The sequence below is a fragment of the Gastrolobium bilobum genome, unplaced genomic scaffold (genome assembly GCF_033153095.1).
Source record: "Gastrolobium bilobum isolate Gb01-03AN ecotype WA unplaced genomic scaffold, APGP_CSIRO_Gbil_v1 utg5060, whole genome shotgun sequence".
Taxonomy (NCBI): Eukaryota; Viridiplantae; Streptophyta; class Magnoliopsida; order Fabales; family Fabaceae; genus Gastrolobium; species Gastrolobium bilobum.
The window spans coordinates 588667-598599 of NW_026899124.1; positions in this window are offsets into that span (position 1 = coordinate 588667).

The window sequence follows — 9933 nt, forward strand, 5'->3', positions numbered from 1 at the left end:
ATTGCGTCTGGGATTTGCACCGCAAGTGGTTGTAAACCCTGCACATATGGTGTATTCTGATTCACCGCTGGGGTTGATGCTGAATCAAAATGTTCATCACTAATATGAACAACATTATGATCATCCATACGCAGATTCTCCAGAGCGTATGGACCTGGACCTGACGGATCTTCCTGAATTACAAGGATTTATCGCGGCTCAACATTCGGCGGTGGTGGCTGTCGAGGACCACTTCTAGCTGTGCGTGTCATGGTTTTCGTGGGATTTGAAATTTTTTGTTCCCCACAAATAGAGCCAATGTTCTGTCTATGCGACATAGATGTCTAGTCTAGGACTAGTGGATCAATATGGGATTCTGTGCTCTCTTTAGGTATCTATGGATTTAGATACCTTGGGGGTAGTGAATCACCGCACACAATTATGAGGTTACAACCAAAGGGGGTGGTGTGTGTGCACAATGATTGCATTATTATAAAAGAGAGAGATTAGTCCATACATGTAGTTGTCATCTCCTATTTATAGAGTTTACCTTTAGGATTTGACTAATTTGGACCTCGTACTAAATAGGCCAACCGACTCCTTGCTTAGCTGTCCAATGGTTATTATTGATGGGCCATCTGAACATATGAGCCTTACACAGGTCCATAACAACTAAAAAGACTTCGTTTTATTTGTAAATCCTTTAGAGTCCTCAACGATCGATGAAGGGCATTTTTTGTAATGTTTTTATAAAGAATTGAAGATCGAGGAATATCCTTTGGAGCTCTTAATATCTTTTCTCTCTCCCTACCATTATATTCTTATCTTTTGTTTAATGTAGGAGTTGATGGAACCTGATTAACCTTTGTCATAGTTTGATTTTCTTAGTACCTATTTGGGAGGTCTTTTGTTTAGCTTCTCTTCTCTTTATAAGTAGAAGTTAGGCCAAACAGATTTCTACAAAAGCTCTTATAATAAAGAGCTTTTTTTAAACGAAGAAAATAGCCAAAAGCTAAAAGCTCATAGGAGGAGCTATTTTTTTAGTTGTATCAGATTTTTTTTGAAATGTATGCTTTTTTTGAGTAACTTATTTTGAAATATGTGCGCTTTTTTATTCAAATGAACAACTTTTAAGCTAAATTTTTTATATAATCATCAAATAACTTATACCTTTATTTTTAAAGTTCTTTTTTTCAATTTTAGCTTAAAAGTAGCTTTTATTGAAATTCACACACACATACACAAATACACCGTACACACACACACACACACACATATGGGTTGAACATTTCTGCAGCTACTTTAGATAAGGTTGTCTACAACTATCCTTTTTTAACTAAGTCTGACCAGTAAGACATAAAAATTGCATTTTCTCTCTCCGCCATGTTAGCCGACAATGTCTGAGGAGAGAAAAAAAAGAACAGCTTTATTGTTATAACTATATCTTATTGGTCAGACTTAGTTTAAAAAGGGTAGCTGTAGATAATATTATTTAAAGTGGCCGTAACAATACTTATATATATATATATATATATATATATAAGGATAAGTTATTCTACCTACCATTTTTCTGCCTACCTTTGCCTACCACTCTAAAATACCATTAGATCAGAATCTCAAGAGAAGAGAGAAAGATAAAGATTAGTTAAGATTATGATCCAACAGTATTTTAGAGTGGTAGGCAGAAAAAATGATAGGTAAAATAACTTATCTCATATATATATATATATATATATATAGAGTTTATTTTTCTCATATAGTAAGAGAAAACAAACCCTTTCTATAGACACCATAAAAAGGTGTGCTACTTTTTTTTTTATTTTTTAAATAGGTGGGTCCCATATTTATTGTATCCATGAGATTAGAAATCTCATAATATATATATATATATATATATATATATATATATATATATATATATATATATCAACATCAACATCAACATCAACAACACCTTTATCCCAAATTAATTGGGGTCAGTGGTAGATGAACCCACATGAAAGATACAAAACGGTTGAAAAAAAGTTAAAAATAAAAAATAAAAAAAAATAAAAAATAAAAAAGTAAAAAAGTAAAAAAGCCAAAAATAAATAAATAAAAATAAACAAATAAAATAAAAATATAAATAAGATAAATAAAATAACAATATATGTATATATAAATAAATAAAAGTAAAAAAGAAAGGGACAAGAAGAAGTGGGGGAAATGAAGGGGAAAAGGACTAAAAAGGGACCATCTGGAACATAGGAATAACAGCGGGTCTAACCCTCCACCATACTTATAGCTTTTCTCCATTCCGTTCTAAGAATACTGTCCGCCAATCTATATCCCACTCCATTAAATCTTGTTTTACTACTTTCCCCCAAGTAAGCTTCGGCCTACCTCTGCCTCTTTTTGTGTTGAGCTCTTGGTAACAAACTTCTGTTCTTACAGGAGCATCCATGGGTCTTCTCATCACGTGCCCAAACCACCTCAATCTATGTTCTCTCATCTTCTCGGCTACCGGTACTACTCTGACCTTTCGTCAAATATCTTCATTTCTTATCTTATCCATCCTTGTGTAACCACACATCCACCTTAACATCCTCATCTCTGCTACTCCCATCTTATGCTCATGTTGCCTATGTGCTGGCCAGCATTCTGCTCCATATAGCATTGCCGGTCTTACTGCCGTTTTATAGAATCTTCCTTTTAACTTCAGGGGGATTTTGCGGTCACACAAAAATGCAGATGCACTGCGCCATTTCATCCACCCTGCTCTGATTCTGTGATTTACATCCTCATCAATCTCTCCACCGTCTTGTAAAATGGAGCCCAAGTATTTAAAAGCATCTTTTTTGGGTACCTCTTGACCATTTAGATGCACAGGTTCTTGGTCCTCATCTCGTACCAGAGAAAACTCACACTTCAGATACTCAGTTTTGCTTCGACTTAATGTAAATCCTCTGGATTCCAATATGCTTCTCCACAATTCAAGTTTTCTATTAACACCCTCCTTGCTCTCATCAATAAGCACAATATCGTCTGCAAAAAGTATACACCATGGCACTTCCTCTTGAATATCTTTTGTTAGTTCATCCATAACTAAGGCAAAGAGGTAAGGACTTAGAGCCGACCCTTGGTGTACACCTACCGTGATAGGAAAATAACTTGATGATCCGTTACAAGCTTTTACACATGTAGTAGCCCCATCATACATATCCTTGATTGCCTTTACATACTTTAATGGAACCTTTTTCTTCTCCAGGACCCACCATAAAACTTTCCTTGGAACCCTATCGTATGCTTTCTCAAGGTCTATGAACACCATATGCAAGTCCTTTTTCTTTTCTCGGTATCTTTCCATTAGTTGTCGCATCAAGAAAATTGCTTCCATGGTACATCTTCCTGGCATAAATCCAAATTGATTTACAGAAACCTTGGTATCTCTCCTCAAGCGATGTTCAATAACCCTCTCCCACAACTTCATAGTATGGCTCATTAGCTTAATGCCTCTATAGTTTGAACAATTCTATATATCTCCCTTGTTTTTGTAGATAGGCACAATCATACTTTTCCTCCATACATCAGGCATCTTATTCATCTGGAGAATCTTATTAAAAAGATTGGTCAACCATTTTATTGCCACATCCCCCAGGCCTCTCCACACTTCAATAGGGACACCATCAGGCCCTAAGGCTTTATTAGTCTTCATCCTCTTCAAAGCCTCATTAACTTCATGTGTATTAATTCTGCGTACAAATCTTCTATTCATATCATCACACGCGTCCTCTAAGTCCACCTCGCTTGTATCTCCATCCCCATTATACAGCTTGTTGAAGTATTTCAACCATCTTTCATTTACATCTTCATCTCTCACCAGAAGTTTTTGATTTTCATCCTTGATGCATCTAATTTGGGTGAGGTCTTTACTTTTCTTATCCCTTATCTTTGCAAGTTTATAAATACCTCTTTCACCATCCTTGCTCCCAAGATTTTTATACAACTCGTCGAAAACCTTGCCTCTAGCTTCTCGCACTGCTTTCTTTGCATTTTTTCTCGCCAATCTAAACTTTTGCAGGTTCTCTGCACTGGGACTTTTATGCAAAGATCTAAAGCACTCCTTCTTATATATATCGTAAAAAATTTCCTTAAAATCTTCATTTATTTGTGTTGACTAATTTTCAATATATTTTAACTTTTTTTGCATATTTAGTTGGGAATTTCTTAAGCATTCTCTGGAAGAAGTCTCTTTTCCTGATCAGTTTGTTAAGCTGGTTATGAGCTGTGTGAAATCTTCTAAATTCAGTGTAATTTGGAATGGAGGTAAAATCGAAGTGTTCAATCCTTCTAGAGGCATTCGTCAAGGTGACCCCCTTTCTCCATATCTTTTTGTAATTGCTATGGAGAAATTGTCTCATATTATATCAACGACTATTAATGGTGGTCTCTGGAAACCAATGCGTGCTGGGAAAGCTGGTCCTAACATTTCTCACTTAGCTTTTGCTGATGACCTCATGGTGTTCATGGAGGCTTCGGTGGATCAAATGAATCTCCTCCTGAAGTGTCTTAGCATATTTGAGGAAGCTTCAGGGCTTAAGCTTAGTGTGGAAAAAACTTCCATCTTTTTCTTGAAGAACACCAAAGATGATCTGATCAATGATATAGTGCAGATGAGTGGTTTCAATAGAGTTAAAAATGTTGGTCGTTACCTTGGCTCTATGATGCAACATGGGAGAGTGGAGAAGGAACTATATGCTGGTATTGTAGAGAAGGTCAAATCAAAGCCTAACAATTGGAATCAGATGTGCTTATCCCAAGAAGGTAGGATTACATTGGCCAATTCTGTTATGTCTGCTATACCTTATTTCCAGATGCAGAGCACAAAAATACCTTTGTCTGTTTGTAAAGATATTGAAAGAATTCAAAGGGATTTTATTTGGGGTGATCATGATGGAACCCGTAAGAATCATCTGATCAATTGGGAGACTATCACCTTGCCCAAGAAAGCTGGTGGCCTGGGGTTAAAGAAGCTAGAGATCATGAACAATGCTTTTATAGCTAAGAGGGATTGGGAAATTTTCAATGATAAAGGTCAATTATGGGTTCAGGTTGTTAAAGCCAAATATCCAGATGGTAACAGATGATCTTCTCATTTTGAGGAGAAAAGTGGAGATTCGAACTTAAGGAGGAACACTTGCAGAATTTGGAGGAAACTTGAAGAGTTTTTAATTTGGAATTTGGGTGATGGCAAGGATATAAATTTCTGGACTGATAAATGGCTTGATGGAGATAATTTATTACAGGATATGATTTTTCCTGTTGTGACAAATATTGATTTCAACAAGAAGGTTGCTGATATGATCTTGCTGGATGGTAGCTGGAACCTTGAGGTCTTGAAATATTGGCTTCTTCCTAATGTCATCAGCAAGTTGAAAAATACCTTACCTCCTAACAATGATGATGGTCCAGATAAGAAAGCTTGGAGCTTTGTTAACACTCCAACTGTTTCGATCAGGAATATTTATGAGACTCTTTTGTACAGAGGAGCTGTTATGGAAGATAGGAAAGATCTATAGTCAATTTTATGGAGTTGGAATGGTCCTCAGAAATATAAGATCTTAATGTGGAAGATACTTCATGGTAGATTATTAACTATGGATAGAATTGCTCAGTGGGGGGAGGCTACGGATATTTGCCCGATCTGTAATGATGTTAGTGATTCTATACTCCATGCGTTGAGGGATTGTTTTGAGGTCAAATTGGTTTGGAATAGATTATTACCTCCTCATCTGGTCACTGCATTTTTTGATGCCAATCTGGATGTTTTGATTGAGTCTAACTTAAAAGGTTGGAAGAATTCTAATGCTCCTATTAACTAGCTTTCAGTGTTCTCTGTCTTGCTGGAAAAATTGGCAGTGGAGAAATGAAATTTGCCATGGTAGTGCAATTCCTAGTTGGATGAACAGGGAGACCATTATCCGTAATTTGGTCAATGAAATTGATGATGCCTTCACTAAGCCGAATAGCCATCGTCTGGGCAGAAGAATTATCAGCATAAATGTGTCCTGGATTTTTCCTGAAGATGGTTTCATTAAAATTAATACTGATGGAGCATCTCGCGGTAATCCCAGTCCTGCTGCTTGTGGTGGTGTTCTTCGTGATGCTAGTGGAAAATGGCTAAGTGGTTCTGCTTATAAGTTAGGCACTTGTTCTTCTTATAAAACTGAGCTTTGGGGTATTCTTCGCGGATTAGAATTGGCTTGGAATGAAGGTTTTCACAATATTGAATTGGAAAGTGATTCTTTTAGTGCAATCACTATGCTATCCAACCATGGAATAGCAGTCCGTGAGAGTCATCTTGTCTCTCGCATACGGACATGGTTCAAAAAAGATTGGAGGGTTGAGCTTCGTCATACCTACAGAGAAGGAAACATGTGTGCGGACTGGATGGCCAATTTTATTTTGGATAAAGAGGAGGAAGTGGATGTTGTGGTTGTTCGTGAGCCTCCAAATGATATTTTATTTTTGTATTTAGCTGATGGTCTCTTCTGTTGGGAGGGATCGTGCTTTGTTAGTTTCTTTGTGTTTTTGGGCTTCGGCCCTATTATTTACCAAAAAAAAAAATTGTCTCTAAATTAAATAAGTAAATTGTAGGCAAAAATCACGATACAAAAGTAAGTATCTAGTAGGAAAACGGTTTATCACCGCAACATTTTGTGCAAACATTTAAAAAAAAAAAACAGGGCAAATGGGTAAAAGCTTAGGTGCTTTTTGGTAGGCATAATTTTTTTGAAATACTGGAAAAATAGGGTAGAGAAAATTATTTTTTCTTATTTGGTAGGAGAAAGAATGGAAATTCCCCCCCCCCCCCCCCCCCCCGCCTTTTCATATTTGGTAGGAGAAAAAATGGAAATTCCCCCCAACATTTGGTTTTATACTACCAATCTCCATTTGCAAATACCATGGAAGACATGGTATTTTTTTTCCCCAAGTGATGGGAAAGTGAAAGCATATTTTTCTGACCAAAATATCGTGAGCCACATAAACACATCGTTGCTTGTGTGAAAATTGTAACATAGCAGCAACCCCTCTGAAGTAGTAGTAGTTTCCATCATTGCCAAGTTCTTCTTTTTCAAGACCTTGGTGCAGTAGTAGATTAAGCCACTGGCACAACACACGTTAATATTGTCTTGTATTGGCGCAACATGCATTAATCTGGGGCACTAAAACAATGATAGAAAATAACAACATACACCATTTCATCTTTCTCTATGCAAAAAAGTCAAATATTAATACTATTGTTTTCTATTCTATTCAACAAAAGTATTGTATTCAAGAGTGCTTTCTAATCGTGTTTCAAATAATGATAGTTTCCTAAATTCTTCCTATATTTTCAATAATATTTTATCAATAATCAAATATATACACATGAATCTTTAGCCAATATTCTCAGTAATATTTTGACTTACCCAATAGATTTTTGATAATATTCTCGAAAAACTTTTTTCCCTATAATATTCTCAATAATCATGATTTTCGGATAAAAAAAAATTTCTCCTATATCAAACACCTTTAAAGTAGCTTAAGACTATTTCTTTGATCCTTTTTAAGAATTAAGGGTAACCAAAAGCGATCGAGTGCCCAACTTGCCTTACGAAAAGTCATTATTTGCATTACTTCTTCAACAGCTCAGCTTGTCCCTGGCTTATGTTTTGGTGGCATAGCTCAATTCAGCTATAGCTGCAACCAAAAGAAATGGACTTTTATATCCAAGGCAAAGAAATGGCTTTTTGACCCTAATAACCCTTTATTAATAATTAATTACCAAATTGATCTTCATTACAAACTATTTCAAAAATTTAACCCCCTCAAAAAACATAACACCAATCTGCCCCTGTTTGACCGTTGACCACCAAACCTACCCGGGTATTTTTTGAAATTTTTTGTCTATCCAGGTAGGTAGTGGTGTACCCGGGTATTGTTCTTCGCACCTGGGAAATTGCTTGAATTATTTACCAAGGTAGGGAGGAGTGTACCCGGGTAAATCTCCACATCTTCATCTTCGTCTTCTTCAATCTCTCTCTCCCTTAAGTGGGTTTGCTTTGGTCTCACATAAATCAGATTGGTCTTTTCTGTTTCTCCTTCTTTCTCTCTCTCTCAACTGTTGTTCTTAAAAATACTAATTTTGGTGTTGTTCCTGTTTTGGAGTCACCTTTGATTTTGACTGAATTGTTATTTACTTAAAAGTTTTAATTTAAAAGTTTATTTATTTTTTCTGGTAATGATCTTGTAAGGTAGTACGAGGTCTTTAATGGTTCCTCAAGTGATTGAGATTCTTCTATCTTTTTTTCTATTTTCAGACCCAGATCTCGGTTTTTCCCACCCACTATTGCTACTTCAGTAAATTTTTCTAATTTGTATTAATTATTGGCTTGATAATTTCTTTCTAGAACCGGTTCGTTTTTCCATTTTTTTTAATTTTTTATGTTGCTGTTTTGCTTCTCTGCTTTTGTCTTTAATGGATTCCAAAATTTGTTAAAGAAGAGAACTTGTTCTGGGTTTGCATTTGGCTAGTGCTACAGGGAATGCCTATTTTTGTATTCTGCCATAGCTTTTGGTACTTATTTGTTGTTTGTAGTTGAAGAATTACTAAGATTCATCCAAATGTACTGAACTCTGTAGTATCCCTTGGCAAAAATTCATAAACAATTGTTAGTATCCCAACTCGTAGACGAAGATGAAGATGTGGAGATTTACTCGGGTACACTCCTCCCTATCCGGGTAAATTATTCAAGCAATTTCCCAAGTGCGAAGAACAATACCCGGGTACACCACTACCTACCCGGGTAGGTAAAAAATTTCAAAAAATACCCCGGTAGGAAGGGGTGTACCCGGGTAGGCTTAGTGGTCAACGGTCAAACAGAGGCAGATTGGTGTTATATTTTTTGAGAGGGTTAAATTTTTGAAATAGTTTATAACGAAGGCCAATTTGATAATTAATTATTAATAAATAATTATAACTTATAAGGGTAAAAAAAAAGCCAGAAGAAAGAGCAACCAATCTTTTAAGAATAAGAACTTGGAGAGAGTTAAATAAAAAATAGCAACCAACCCCACTTGATCATGGACCCTCCAATCCAAATGTTTGAAGAATTTTACTTTATCAAATTGCCCTTGAAATGTGGATAATCAAAGAAAACAGTGGCATGACACTGGCAGGCTTTGGTTGGAATATGAAGCAAATGGAACTTCATGGAGGGTAACCCAAGGGACCCACTTGAAAAATTATTTTAAATCCAACAAATGAAAGCTCAAATTAGTAATAGAAAGTCCAGAAAAAAAACTGCCAGATACTAGAACCTTTCACTTCAAGTGTGTAGTAGCACTCACACACACACGCACAAAGGAAGGAATACTTGGGAATGCAGTTAGTTTTAGTGAGTGGTTCCTCATATATAAGGTGCTGACGTGGACAAATATGAGACCGTTGGATTAAGGGGTGGCGTAGTATCTTCAGTTGAGGACACGTGCTGTCCCTCTCTCTCTCTCTCTTTACCGCTCTTCTTTTTTTATTTTTTTTTAATCTTTGCTTCCTTGCATGGATTTCTCCTCCAAATATAGTCGAGAGAGAGAGAGAGAGAAACAAACGCTCGCTCGCTCACTATTATTTGTTCTTTTCTCCCTTGGCTTGCTCATCATAACTATCATTAGTAACAAAGGTAAAACACAACACAAAACTCCTCTTAACCTAAGTTTTATTTTTTCCTTCAAAAACTCAGCTTCCAAAGGAAAGAAGCAAGTAGTAGTATTTGGGTTTTGTGCTTGATAATCTGATCTGGGTCTTGCTAGTTTTCCCTTGTGATCCTCTGTTTTTATGAGCACTTGGGTTGATGAGATCGAAAAATTCAGCATTCTTTGATATTCACTGATTCAGCATCGTGATCCGGTGACCCTCTTTTGATTTTGAATCCA